Raw genomic sequence first — 14921 nt, 5'->3', positions numbered from 1 at the left:
CTCAAACGCCTGTCTCCTGCATTGGCAGGCAGATTCTTTACCACTGAGACACCAGGAAAACCCTGCAGATGTGATTTTTATGTATGTATGTATGTGGTTTCTCCAGGTCTTAGTTGCAGCACTCCGGATGTTCAAACTTCATCACAGCATGTGGGATCTTTTTTTTCTTTTTTTTTTTTTTTAGTTGCAGCATGTGGGGTCTAGTTCCCTGACCAGAAATTGAACCCAAGCCCCCTGCACTGGGAGCTCAGAGTCATAGCCACTGGACCACCAGGGGATTCACTGCAGATGTGATTCAGGATCTTGACATGGGTGATTGTCCTGGATTATACAGATGGTGGGACCAACGTAATCGCAAGCATTTTTAGGAGAGGGAGGCAGGAGTTAGAGTGAGGAAAGATGTGTGACTGGAGGATGCTACGCTGCTGGCGTTGAGGGTGGAGGAGGGGGCCACAAGCCAAGGACTGCAGCTGGCCTTTAGAAGCTGGAAAAGGCAAAGTAACAGACTCTCTCTCTCGAAGCCTCCAGAAAGAACATGGACCTGCTGACACCTTGACTTTTCAATTTCTGACCTCCAGCACTGTAAAAATGTGTATTGTTTAAAGCCAGTAAGTTTGTTACAGCAGCAATGGGGAATGCACAGAAGTGGCCTTGGGCAAAGCCTTTTGAGTTTCTGGGCATCCAGAGCCTCATCCTCGTAATGTGAAGAATGAAATCTGTCTCCCTTACCCATTGGGTACTTAAACAAGACAATAAAGGTGAAAAGGCTTGGCAAGTGTCCTATAAATGAGGACTGAATTTTCCAACCCATTTCAGCATACCCTTGACCTCTCTTTCTGGCTTTTAGCTTTTTTGAGAGCCCCTCCTCCTCCTTCTTCCTTCCACCTCCATCCTTGCTGGGGAGATCTCCACGGTCTCCCCCTGCAGACTCAGCTTCAAGAACAGCAGATGATAGTCCCAGTGTCAGAGGGCTGCCCAGAGCCCAGGCTGGGAGGCCATGGGACGGAACCAGATTGTCGCGTTAGAGAGGACAATGGCTGGTGGTGGCTACTTCCTCCTCTACAACTAGGCTGCTCTGTCTACCTGACTAGTAGGGTCTCCCAGAAAGCCTATTAAGTGTCCAGGGTACTGGGCAAGCCAAGAACACTAAGCCTGCAAAGGAGACCCAAGCCTGCTTCTTCCTACACGTTCAAAGAACCCACCTGCAATGCAGATGTAGAGACTCGGGCTCGATCCTTGGGTCAGGAAGATCCCCTGGAGGAGGAAATAGCAACCCACTGCAGTACTCTTGCCTGGAAAAGTCCATGGACAGAGGAGCCTGACGGGCTACAGTCCATGAGGTCGCAAAGAGCTGGACTTGACATGACATGAGTGACTGAGCATGCACCCACAGGGGTCTCTGGCCTCTACCACTGGTTCACTCCTTAGCATTTAGGGAGCATCAAGTATACACTGACTCGACGGACATGAATTTGAGCAGGCTCTGGGAGTTGGTGATGGACAGGGAAGCCTGGCGTGCTGCAGGCCATGGGTCACAAGGAGTTGGACACGACTGAGCGACTGAACTGGACTGACTGGAGTGCCCGCCAGTGCTGTTGGCTGCCTGCTACTCGTCATTCCTCCATTTTTCTTTGCTTCCCAAAACCACCCAATGCACCATCCCAGGGGATGAGTCCTGATTGGTCTAGGCCAACCCTGGCGTCCTGCTTCCCCTTGAGAATGATTGATCTCGAGGTGTGGGCATGTGACCTCATGCATACAGGCTAAGCTGCTTCAGTCATGTACGACTCTGTGCGACCCTGTGGACTGCAGCCCGCCACGCTCCTCAGTCCATGGGATTCTCCAGGCAAGAATACTGGAGTGGGTAGCCATGCCCTCCTCCAGGGGACCTTCCCAACCCAGGAATCGAATCAGAGTCTCTTACATCTACTTGCATTGGCAGGCAGATTCTTTACCATTAGCACCACCTGGACTAATGTGACCTCGGTCTGGCTAATTAAACATTAGCCAGAAAAGTCTACTAAGGGACTCTGGGAAAACTAGCTTCCAGTCTATTCCCAGACTGTCTATTAAGAGAGAGATGGGCAAGGAAAAGTCCTTTTTAAACCTCTTTGCCCTGGACGCTGCCCTGGACACTGTTGTCTGAGATTGTGACTGACTTCTGGAGCTTCAGCAGCTACCTTGTAGCCTTGAAGTGACACTGTGCTGTGTGCTGTGCTTAGTCGCTCAGTCGTGTCCAACTCTTTGTGACTGCTAAGGCTGAAATACCAACACATCTAGGTTGGAAAAGCAGAAGGATGAAAGTACCTTGGTAACTGGGATGGTAATAGTAATTTTTTGTGTTCCCTTGGCTAGGTTGGAGAAGGAAATGGCAACCCACTCCAGTGTTCTTGCCTGGAGAATCTCAGGGAAAGGGGAGCCTGATGGGCTGCCGTCTATGGGGTCACACAGAGTCGGACACGACTGAAGTGACTTAGCAGCAGCAGCTTGGCTAGGTTATAGTGCCCAGATGTTTGGTTATACACCAGTCAAGATGTTGCTGTGAAAGTATTTTTAGATGTGATTAGCATTTAAATCAGTAGACTTTGAGTGAAGAAGATTACTTTCCATAGTAGGGTTCAGTTCAGTTCAGTTCAGTTCAGTTGCTCAGTCGTGTCAGACTCTTTGTGACCCCATGAACCACAGCACACCAGGCCTCCCTGTCCATCACCAACTCCCGGAGTCCACCCAAACCCATGTCCATTGAGTCGGTGATGCCATCCAACCATCTCATCCTCTGTCGTCCCCTTCTCCTCCTGCTCTCAATCTTTCCCAGCATCAGGGTCTTTTCCAATGAGTCAGCTCTTCACATCAGGTGGCCAAAGTATTGGAGTTTCAGCTTCAACGTCAGTCCTTCCAATGAACACCCAGGACTGATCTCCTTTAGGATGGACTGGTTGCATCTCCTTGCAGTCCAAGGGACTCTCAAGAGTCTTCTCCAACACCACAGTTCAAAAGCATCCATTCTTCGGTGCTCAGCTTTCTTTATAGTCCAACTCTCAACATCCATACATGACCACTGGACTTGACTAGATGGACCTTTGTTGGCAAAGTAATGTCTCTGTTTTCTAATATGCTGTCTAGGTTGGTCATAACTTTCCTTCCAAGGAGTAAGTGTCTTTTAATTTCATGGCTGCAATCACCATCTGCAGTGATTTGGGAGCCCCCAAAAATAAAGTCTGACACTGTTTCCACTGTTTCCCCATCTATTTCCCATGAAGTGATGGGACCAGATGCCATGATCTTCGTTTTCTGAATGTTGAGCTTTAAGCCAACTTTTTCACTCTCCTCTTTCACTTTCATCAAGAGGCTTTTGAGTTCCTCTTCACTTTCTGCCATATGGGTGGTTTCATGTGCATATCTGAGGTTACTGATATTTCTCCCGGCAATCTTGATTCCAGCTTGTACTTCTTCCAGCCCAGCGTTTCTCATGATGTACTCTGCATGTAAGTTAAAGAAGCAGGGTGACAATATACAGCCTTGAAGTACTCCTTTTCCTATTTGGAACCAGTCTGTTGTTCCATGTCCAGTTCGAACTGTTGCTTCCTGACCTGCATACAGGTTTCTCAAGAGGCAGGTCAGGTAGTCTGGTATTCCCATCTCTTTCAGAATTTTCCACAGTTTATTGTGATCCACACAGTCAAAGGCTTTGGCATAGTCCATAAAGCAGAAATAGATGTTTTTATGGAACTCTCTTGCTTTTTTGATGATCCAGTGGAGGTTGGCAATTTGATCCCTGGTTCCTCTGCCTTTTCTAAAAAGTCACGAACCGGCCTTGGAGTACAGAATGAAGCAGGGCAAAGGCTAATAGAGTTCTGCCAAGAGAATGTACTGGTCATAGCAAACATCCTCTTCCAACAACACAAGAGAAGACTCTACACATGGGCTTCACCAGATGGTCAACACCGAAATCAGATTGACTATAGTCTTTGCAGCCAAAGATGGAGAAGCTCTATACAGTCAGCAAAAACAAGCCCGGGAGCTGACTGTGGCTCAGGTCATGAATTCCTTATTGCCAAAATCAGACTTAAATTGAATAAAGTAGAGAAAACTACTAGACCATTCAGGGATGACCTAAATCAAATCCCTTATGACTATACAGTGCAGGTGAGAAATAAGTTTCAGGGACTGGATCTGACACAGAGTGCCTGATAGTCGGGTCGGGGTCGTTCAGTTAACTGGAGAGGGGAAGCAGACGTGGCAGAATGGTAGCATTCAAAGACTCTGAGTGAAGAGTAAACAAAAAAATTCATTGCATCCTTTGCAACTTCTCTGTAAGCCCAAAATGAATTTAAAATAAAAATTCAAATTAAAAAAAAAAGTGGGGGGACCCAAGGTACAAACTTGGTTTGTTTGATATGAATGCCTGAGTGTTCCTTGGGAGTGCAGGGTTGGAGTACCAGCTCCCAGGAATGCAGAGATGACCTCTGGTCAGTCACAGGCCCTCTCATACTTACAGCCACTGCCTTTTTAACGTAGGTAGCATGAGTATTAATACCGATGAGCTGTGAGAATCCTTTGAAACGTGCACAACATCACACACATGCCAGGGGAGCTGTGGTGGCGATGCTTTCTATTACAGAAAACATGCCCTCCCTCATTTTTAAAAAAATGTATTTATTTTCCTTTGAATCCCTCATTTTTAAAAAAATGTTAACCCATTTTATTTTGGCTGCATGGGCTCTTTGTTGCGGCACGCGGGCTTCTCTGGTTGTGATGATGGGATGGGTTCAGTAGTTGCGAGTGGGCTTACCTGCCTCATGGCATGTGGGATCTTAGTCCCATGACCAGGGATCGAACCCATGTCCCCAGCATTGAAAGGCAGATTCGCAACCCCTGGACCACCAGGGAAGCCCTCCCTCCCTCACATTCACTTTGGGAGGATTTGTATTTTCACAAATGAGATTTGCTTGAAGCTATGAGTGCCCATGGGAAGGCAGAACAGGACACTGGCTTCCAATCCTGGCTTTACAATTTAGTGGCATCTGACCTTGAGCGTGCAACTTTTCTGTGCCTCAGTTTCTTCATCTGTTAAATGGGGATAGTAAGAGTATATCTCATAGCATTATTATAAAGCGTGTGTGCACACATGCTCAGTTGCCTTGTTGTATCCAACTCTTTGCGATCCTATGTATGGTAGCCCTCCAGGCTCCTCTGTCCATGGGATTTTCCAGGCAAGAATACTGGAGTGGGTTGCCGTTTCCTTTTCCAGGAAATCTTCCCAACCCAGGGATTGAACCTGCTTTTCTTATGTCTCCTGCATTGGCATGTGAGTTCTTTGTCACAAGTGCCACCTGGGAAGCAGCAATATATTTTTCCAAATCTCTCCCTCAGAGCTATAAGGAACATCTAGTGGGTTATGGTAACCTCCTCCAGGGGCTCATCCTGATTCAGGGATCAAATCTGCACCTCCTACACTGCAGGCAGATTCTTTACCCACTGACCTACCTGGGAAGCCCAAACTCAGTCGTGTGCGATTCTTTGTGACCCCATGGACTGCAGCACTCCATGCTTCCCTGTCCTTTACTATCTCCCGGAGCTTGCTCAAACTCATGTCCATTCAGTCAGTGATGCCGTCAAACCATCTCATCCTCTGTCACCCCCTTCTCCTCCTGTTCTCAATCTTGGCCAGCATCAGAGTCTTTATCAATGAGTCAGTTCTTTGCATCAGGTGGCCAAAGTATTGGAGCTTCAGCTTCAGCATCAGTCCTTCCAATGAATATTCAGGGTTGGTTTTCTTTAGGATTGATTGGTTTGACCTCCTTGCTTCTGACAGAGTGTGGTTCACTGGAGAAGGGAATGACAAACTGCTTCAGTATCCTTGCCTCAGGAACCCTATGAACAGTATGAAAAGGTAAAAAATGAAATATTGCTCAGCCTTAAAAAGGAAGGAGATTCTGACGCATGCTACAAGGAGCAAGAATCCTAAGGAAATCATGCTAAGTGAAATAAGCCAGTCACAGAAAGACTTATTCTATATAATATCATCTATATGATGTATCTAAAGTAGTCAGATTCATGGAGACAGAAAGTAAAGTGGTGATACCTGGGGGCTGGGAGTAGGGAGGGATGGGGAATTGTTTAATGGCTATAAAGTTTCAGTTTAACAAGATAAAAACATTCTTGGGATCTGTTGAACAATCATTTGAATATGCTTAACATGACTAAGTACTGCATTTTGGACACTTCTGTTGACCATGATGGCTACTCCATTTCTTCTAAGGGATTCCTGCCCACAGTAGTAGATACAATGGTCACCTGAGTTAAATTCACCCATTCCAGTCCATTGTAGTTCTCTGATTCCCAGAATGTCGACGTTCACTCTTGCCATCTCCTGTTTGACCACTTCCAATTTGCCTTGATTAATGAACCTAACATTCCAGGTTCCTATGCAATATTGCTCTTTACAGCATCAGACCTTGCTTCTATCACCAGTCACATTCACAACTGGGTATTGTTTTTGCTTTGGCTCCATCCCTTCATTCTTTCTGGAGTTATTTCTCCACTGATCTCCAGTAGCGTATTGGGCACTTACCGACCTGGGGAGTTCCTCTTTCAGTACCCTATCATTTTGCCTTTTCATACTGTTCATGGGGTTCTCAAGGAAAGAATACTGAAGTGGTTTGCCATTCCCTTCTCCAGTGGACTACATTCTGTCAGGAGATCCAACCAGTCCATTCTAAAGGAGATCAGTCCTGGATGTTCATTGGAGAGACTGATGCTACAGCTGAAACTCCAATACTTTGGCCACCTCATGCGAAGAGTTGACTCATTGGAAAAGACCCTGATGCTGGGAGGGATTGAGGGCAGGAGGAGAAGGGTATGACAGAGGATGAGATGGCTGGATGGCATCACCAACTCGATGGACATGAGTTTGAGTAAACTCTGGGAGTTGGTGATGGACAGGGAGGCCTGGCGTGCTGTGATTCATGGGGTCACAAAGACTTGGACACAACTGAGTGACTGAACTGAACTGGCCACCAGGGGTCGCTATGCTCCCATTTCATTTCACAGCCCTCTCCGCCCTTTCTACTCAGTGGAGCTAGCTGACGGTTTCTAGCGGATGGTGCGGGGGAATGCCCTAGGATCCTGGAGAAAGTTAGAGCACCTCTATCCTCCCCGCCTTCGCCAGATGCACCAGCCCTGCAGAAGCCCCAGGGCTGCACGACACCCCCCATCACATGCCGGCCCACAGCCGACTCAGCTCCGCGGTTTCTCTGGGTCTCTTCCCTCTTTGCTGGAGACACCGTCGGTCCTGAATAGGGTGCATCCACCTTGCCTGGCTGCCCGCCGGTCTTCAGATTGCCCAGGGGCTGGAGAAGACCGAAAGGTGCAAGGACTCACCTGCCACCAGGTTACCCACAGATAAGGGGACACGGCAATGCAAATGGGTCAGAGACCTCCTATCCCAGGTGCAGAGACTTCGCGGTCAAGCAGCCCTGGGGTTTGCCCACTCACCTGCTCACTATGTATGTCATAACCTCCTGGGGGCCTGAGTCTCCTCATTTGTAAAATCTATGTTAATACCCAGGAGGATGGGAAGAAGTTTAACAAAAATTCCTGAGGCTTAGAAAAGCACTCAACCGATGGGCTAATGACCATTCCATGCCCCGTGTCTGATGCTGGCCTGATCTCCCATCGCCGGCTGGTTTTCTACTGTGCAGCACCCACTCTCGACTTTGCACTTATTACTTAAGGATCCTTTCCTGAAGAAACCCGCACCATGATCCTCTGGACCAGACAGGGTCAGTGAGTTAACCAGGCAGGATTCACTGGGTTGCAATGAATAGAAACCCAGTGAAACTACCTCAAGGAAATGGAAGTGTCTCGTGGAATCCAAGAAAAAATGAAAATCAAACAGCAAAGTGCTGAGAAGGGCAGACCTAGGATCTGGGCTCTTTGGGGACCCTGGACCATCCCTTCCCCAAAGCCTGCTTTACTCCTCTCCTCCACACAGGACATGTGCCCCCATGCCCTCCCACCAGGCTACGGACTCTGCTGCCAACCTAGAGCATGCCAGGCACACTCCCACCTCAGGGCCTTTGCACCCTCTTTGCCCTCTGCCTAGGACATCCTCCTGTAGCTCTCTCCTATGGTTCACTACCTCCCTGCTTCTAGTCTTGGCTCAGATGTCACCCCAATGGCACCTCCCTTGTCCAACTGTTTGAAAATTGCAGCCCATCTCCCACCACCAGCATGCTTCAGCCTCTCCCCTGCTTTCTTGCTTTTTTCCTTTAATTTAAGTTCACACACAAAAAAAGAGAGGGGTAATTATAATCCTTCATTTATAGCCCACTCTCATCAGCATTTATTTTTTTTATTTTAATTATTTATTTGGCTGCACCAGGTCTTACTTGGCATGTGGGATCTAGTTCCCTGACCATGGATTGAACCCCAGGTCCCCCGAATTGGGAGCACAGAGTCTTTTAACTGCTGGGCCACGAGGGAAGTCCCAGTGTTTAATTACTAAATTTAATGATGTAAAACCCCAAATCCAAACAAAAGCTACAGTCTTGACGATAACCTACATCTAACCAGATGGTTCCCCCCGACCATAATCCCCTCACCATAGTCTTCATCCTGAATCCTTTAGTTATTCTTCCCTTGTTTCCTTCTTATGGTTTATTATTGCATATGTGTGTATTTATTTTTAGTTGCTTTCAACTTGATAGAAAGGATTTCGCGTTTATGTAACAGGACATTTCTCGTGGGATATTCGATCTCAGATCTTCATCCACATTGTGATGTATTATGACTGTAGTTCCTATGTTTTGACTGCCAAGTAGTACTTCGCAGTGGGAATTTATTCATCTGCTCTCCCATAGCTGGGCACGTGGGTGTGTCCCAGTTTTGGCCGCTGTGGACAGCGCCCCTGTGAATATCCTTCCATGTAATTCCTGGTGTAGACAGGCAAGCATTTCTCCACGGTTTATACTTTGGTGTAGAATTGGTGGGTCATAGGATACGGACGTGCTCGACTTTGGAAGAGAAAGCCAAGTAAACTCCACACTGTGAACTGGCTGCACTGAGTCACATGCCCACCAGACGTGTTGAGAAGGCTTGCTTTTTCTCTACAGTTCTTGCACTTTCTGCCATACCATGAGTTTCACTTATGTCTTTGTTTAGCATCTGTCTCTGCCCTCCACCCCACTAGGTCAGCACCAGGAGGGCAGAGATTTTTTTAACTCTTTGGTTCACTATTACATTCCCAGTGCCTGGATCAGTGTGTAGCACATAGTAGATGCTCAATAAACATCTGGTTGGATGAACAAGTCGATGGCCCCAAATGAGAGCTGAGAGCTCCTATGATGTATTATCAGCCCAATTACGTGGGGATAGGCTGATTTCACCCTCCCTCTCTCACTCCAATCCAGGAAAGGACCACCGGCCAAGAACTACTGATGCCGGGACCCCCAGACCAATTAAGTCAGAGTTCCTGAGGGTGGCGCTTGGGACATTGTTTTTAAGCACCTCACCGCCATCCCTGGAGATTCTCCCTTGCGAACAGAGTGAGACCCAGAGCTCAAAGGGAAGCCATTCATCTCACCCAGAGATGCTCAGGCCCCAGGCAAGTCCCACTGGACCTGAATTTCTGGGGGAGACTCAGGAATCTGCAACCTCATGATCTGGACATGTGGCCATCAGAGCAGGCCCCATCCAGGCCGCGGTGCCTGTGGATGCTCCTCGCCCACCAGGGCCAGCTGTGAGGTTATGGTTCTGGCATTTTTCTAATTCCACCTCCAGGTCTCAGCAGGTAGTGATAGCCTTTTACCACTTGCCACCCTCCTCTCATCCTGCAGGCCCGAGGTAGTCTCCTGTTTCCAGTAGAATGCTTTGAGTTCCAGGGGCCCTCTTTCATTCCCCAAGACATCCAAAGAGCCTTTCTTGCTCTGTTTCTTGTTTCCCACTTAAACTTTTCCCCTTACTGCTGAGGGAATGGTCACAGGTGGTCCACGGACCAGGATGCAGGGAGCCGGACAGAAGAATTCAGAACTTAGCTCCTCGGGGTGGAGGGCAGGGCTGACATCTGCCTCCCAGGACTCATGCCCCAATTGTACATGACCTTGGTATGGTCTTCAGGGTCACCCATCTTGTTCTACGTCCCACAGAACAATTCCCACACCTTCACTTCCTGCTCCAGGGGATTTAGCCTAGCACTGGGCACCCAGTAGTAGCTCAATAAAGTCTGGTTACTTTCAGGCTTTTTCATACACAACTTGAATTGCATTAAATTCCCTTCAGGGACTTCCCTGGTGGTCCTGTAGTTAAGAATCCACTTGGCAATCAATATAGGGGTGCTAAGTCACTTCAGTTGTGTTAAACTCTTTGTGACCCTATGGACTGTAGCCCGCCAGGCTCATCTGTCCATGGGATTCTCCAGGAAAGAATACTGGAGTGGGTTGCCATACCCTCCTTCACGGGGTCTTCCCGACCCAGGGATTGAACCCATGTCTCTTACATCTCCTGCATTGGCAGGCAGAGTCTTCACCACTAGAGCGATGAGTTCAATCCCTGATCCAGGAATATCCTGGATGCCACCGGGCAACTAAGCCTGTGCACCACAACCACTGAACCCCCCCTCTGGAGCGGGCAACTACCGAAGCCCAAGCACCCTAGAGCTCCCATGAGAGAAGCCACCACCACGAGAAGCCTGAGCACCACAACGAACAGTAACCCCCACTTGCCGCAACTAGAGAAAGCCCGTGCACAGCAATGAAGACCCAACACAGCAAGGAAGATCCAAAAAGAAGTAAATAAATAAAAATTAAAAAAAAAAAACCTCCCTTCAGTAACTTCCATGGCTCTCAGGATAGAAACCCCAAACCCATGCTAGGCCCTGCATGGGGACCTTGCCCATGGCTCACCCCTGATCCATTCTCAATGGTCACTCCAGCTTCCTCTCTCTGCTGCTTTAACACACCAAACTCTTTCCCACCTCTGGGCCTTTGCACATTCCTGCTCCTCCCACTGGCTTATCCACATTACCACTGTGGATCCTTTGGGGAGTAGCTGAAATGTCACCTCCGCTGAGAAGCCCTCCCTGGTTCCCTAGGCCTTGTTGGACCCGTTAGAGGCCCTCATGATATCCTGAACTTTTTCATAGCTCCTGCAAAGTTTTGTAATCATACTTAAAGTGATTCTTTGATTCACGGCTCACACTGCCACTAGACTCTGAGAAATATAAGAGCCAGAACCATGTCGTTTGGGTTACCTCCTGGGTCTCCCTGCACAGCCTAGTGCCTGGCTTAAGGACTGGGCTCAGTATATTTTGGACACATAAATGAGTGGATAGATGGATGGAGGGATGGTAGGTAGAGAAAGGGAGGGTACTTATCCAGCTGAACACATAAATGAGTAGATGAATGGATAGATAGATGGATAGGTGGATATGAGAACAAAAATAAAGTCATTTCTTTCTGCCATCTTTCCACGCTGCTATAATAGTGCACAAGAACGTCCTTAAAACACTGATAATGCTGAGAAGAAAGACAAACTCCAAGTTCATTTAGGCCATGCTCCGAAGTCATCATCTGGCTTTTAATTGTTGTTTGTTGTAGTGGAAGACTTTCCTTGAAAGGTTTACATGATTTCTATTGTGATGATGAAGCATGGCTACATCGGCGAACTGGAAATCATTGATGATCACAGAGCAAGAACTTCATTGCGAAACTCACACACAGGTTAAATAAATGTGATTAGCCTTGAACTTGACGTATCACTCAAAGATCTAGAAAAGTGACAGAATCATCTTCTTTCATCTCATTGCACCAATGACCTCAGCTAGTATCATGGCTGCAAGGAAGCGAGACGGAAACACACAGAAGAGAAAATCCTGGGATTTTCTATGAGGGTTGTCATTCCTACACACAATACATTTTTAAAAGAGTTTTCGTGATGGACTGCATTTGTTCTATTGGCTCCTCCACTGGTGTCTGAGCCATCTCTCCAGTGGATTGTGAGCTCCATGAAGGTCAAATTCTTTTCCCCTCTTTGCAATTTCTTTCTCCCAGGATGGTGGGGGAGCTGGGCTCTGTACTTCCAGCTGCTCCACAGCCCAGTTGAGAGGGCCTCCGTGAGGGCCATGCTGCCCTCAGCTGGATGCTGAACAAACACCACGGCAGCACTGGCGGTATAGGAGGTGCAAAACCATTTTGGATTCAAACCCCAGCTCTGCCACTCACTCCCTGGGGGAACTTGGACAAGCTGCTTTGAGCTCCAGGAGATGTTTTTTTTTTCCATCTGTAAAATGAAGACAATATTACCTACCTTGTAAGACAATCGTGAAGAGGAGTGAGCATTACATAAGCGCCTTGGCACATAATAGACACTCAATAAACAACTATGCTTATGTAATAAACACCAGCCATGCCACACGAGGGTGAATAAGACGCAGTCCCTTGTGTCAAGGATGTCTCACTCTAGCAGGGACAGATTCCACTAAAGTGGCTTGTTGTGATAAAGGGTGTCCTGTCGAGGTATATCGGAGAAGGCGATGGCACCCCACTCCAGTACTTTTGCCTGGAAAATCTCATGGACGGAGGAGCCTGGTAGGCTGCAGTCCATGGGGTCACTAAGAGTCGGACACGACTGAGCGACTTCACTTTCACTTTTCACTTTCATGCATTGGAGAAGGAAATGGCAACCTACTCCAGTGTTCTTGCCTGGAGAATCCCAGGGACAGGGGAGCCTGGTGGGCTGCCGTCTATGGGGTTGCACAGAGTCGGACACGACTGAAGAGACTTTGCAGCAGTCAAGGTATATGCAATGTAACGCAGAAGATGGGATGAGTTCAAGGAAGGCTTCTCGGAGGAGGTGACCTTTAGTCAGACATTAAATAGCATTGTACAGTCTGGAGTCTTGAGTTCTTCTTTCCAACTTGCTGCTAAATTTCCAGGTGACTTTGAACCAGCTTCTTCTCCACTCTGAGGTCCCCAGACCCCCTCCTGTAACCTAAGGTTGTTCAGCATCAGCTCCAAATCTTTTGGGTCACAGCCTCCCTTGAGAAGAATCTGCAGAAAGCCAGAGCCCTTCTAGAAAAAAGAATTGCACAGACATGTAAGTCAGTAATGGGAGGACAGGAGAGCCATCAGTGGACCCTAGGCTAAAACTCCAGAGTTCAGCCATCCCGTTGGCACGGTAGCATCTCAGAGCTGGCCCTGCCCTCAAACACAGCCTCTGTCTTTAGTCTGTGGAGGCACAAGCAAACAGAATCAGGATCCAATCTGGAAAAGCCCCTCAAGCACTGGACAGCAGGAGACAGGAGGGCCCTGGGGAACTGGCGGGGGTGGGGGGTAGGTCACTCTGGCTGGCTGGGGAGCCAGAGTTCCGTTCTGGGAAAGCTCCCCTGAGCCGTCTGCCCTTGACCTTGCCTAGTTTATCACCATCTGCCCTGGAGAGGAAGAGGAGCGTGGGCTGCTCTGGGCAGGCTCCCAAACAGGCTGCTGACCCCCGTCTGCCACCCAGGCTAGAGTTCCCGGACGCATCCTTCATCTTTCCTAATCTAAACACCCGCAGGCCCCAAGTGGTCCATCCCTGCCCCCCTCCCCCCACCACGCAGATGATGTGTTCTCAGTTGCTTCCAGCTTGCTGGACAAGGGCGAGCTGGCCCTCCCATTAACACTTGAGGTGCTGCCACCACCTGCCTCCCTGTCCATCCAGCCTGCCCTTGCCTAGCATTTACTGAGCACCTGTTGTTGGCAGGCATCCTTGAATGAGACGACAGAGGGCCCACCCTTACCTTCCTTCGAGGTCTCTGCCTCCTGGCCTAGGTCCCCCCACTCTCCTGAAGGCAAGATGTTCTTGCTACCCCCATTTACCTGGAGCAGGTTAGTTGTCTTGGGGGAAGCTGGCTCTGGGCTGGCTAATTGGGTACTGGGAGGAGAATCAGCTCTGAGTGGTGTCTGAGCATTGCTCTAAGCTGCTGTGTGATCCTGGGCTTATTTCTTACCCTCTTTGTGCCTCAGTGGGCCCATATGTACACTTCAGATTTCATGATTCCCTCTGCCAGCCCCTCCTCACTCCCCTCCCCCAGAAGAGTGCAAGGAGAAAAGAAGCCTACCCTAGAACGCTTTAAGATCTTTCTTTAAACAACCCCTGGATCCTAATCCATTCGTTCGAGCATTTATTGAGCATCTATTGTGTACCAGGCCCTGGACCAGGCAACTGGAACGTAAAAATGATTCAGATTCAAGCAGGTGACCAAATGGACACCCCATTCCATGGCCTGAATCCTGCTGGGGTCAGGAGGCCCCGTGGGGTCCCAGGTGGGCCTAGCCCAGGATACGGGGCGCCCGGGGACTCGCGTGTCAGCGCCGGCGGTGCTTAGGGCCGCGATCTGTCTCCTCCCCTTCCTCCTTCTCCGCCCCCTCCCCCTTCCCTCCCCTGAGCGCGGCGACGGCCGCCTCCCACCCGCGGGATCCCGGCGTCCGGCCGCCGGCTCACGCGTCCGTCGGTCGGCTGGGTAGTCTGTCCGCGCGCGGAGAGCCCAGAGCCCCGCCGCGCGGCCTGGGAGGGAAAGGGCGCGGAGGCGGGACCGCGGCTCCCTCCCACTCCGGGGGGAGCCCAGGAGGCGGCGGTGCTGAAGCCTGAGCCGGAGAAGGAGGCAGAACCGGGGAGAGGCGGTGAGAGCGCGGGGTGCCCAGGGACCCCACCCCCGGCTCCTTCGGGAGGCCCGCGCGCGCTTTGGTGAGGTCTGGCCTGGGGACGGAGGGTTGTTACCCGCAAGGCGGGAGGCATAGGCGATCCAGCTCCTGGCTTCGCCTGCGCGGTGACGCGACCCCTGAGGGGCCCTGGGCCGCGCCTGCAGCGCCGCGCATCCTGGCACCTCCCGGCGCATCCCGCATCCCTCGGCCAGGAGCGGGCCCCGAGGGAGGGGAGCGCTC

General features: G+C 49.6%; 1 protein-coding gene and 1 long non-coding RNA gene across 2 annotated transcripts in view; one reads left to right on the top strand and one right to left on the bottom strand.

The window, feature by feature from the left end:
* Nucleotides 1-11558: 11558 nt before the first annotated feature.
* On the bottom strand, nucleotides 11559-14889 carry LOC123329921. Its single transcript, XR_006545513.1, has 3 exons — nucleotides 14758-14889; nucleotides 12688-13070; nucleotides 11559-12279 (listed from the first exon to the last, which is right to left on the bottom strand). It is a non-coding gene; the product is annotated as an uncharacterized LOC123329921 (long non-coding RNA).
* The window catches only part of DTX1 (deltex E3 ubiquitin ligase 1), a 39024-nt gene continuing 38544 nt past the window's right edge, over nucleotides 14442-14921 (top strand). The window contains exon 1 of the mRNA XM_025267571.3: nucleotides 14442-14660. The gene's annotated coding sequence lies outside the window, so the exon portion shown is untranslated. The remainder of the gene's footprint in view (nucleotides 14661-14921) is intronic.

The sequence above is a fragment of the Bubalus bubalis genome, chromosome 17, assembly GCF_019923935.1.
Source record: "Bubalus bubalis isolate 160015118507 breed Murrah chromosome 17, NDDB_SH_1, whole genome shotgun sequence".
NCBI lineage: Eukaryota > Metazoa > Chordata > Mammalia > Artiodactyla > Bovidae > Bubalus > Bubalus bubalis.
Note: the sequence above shows the minus strand (reverse complement) of the source record. Positions and strands in the feature narration are given on the sequence as shown.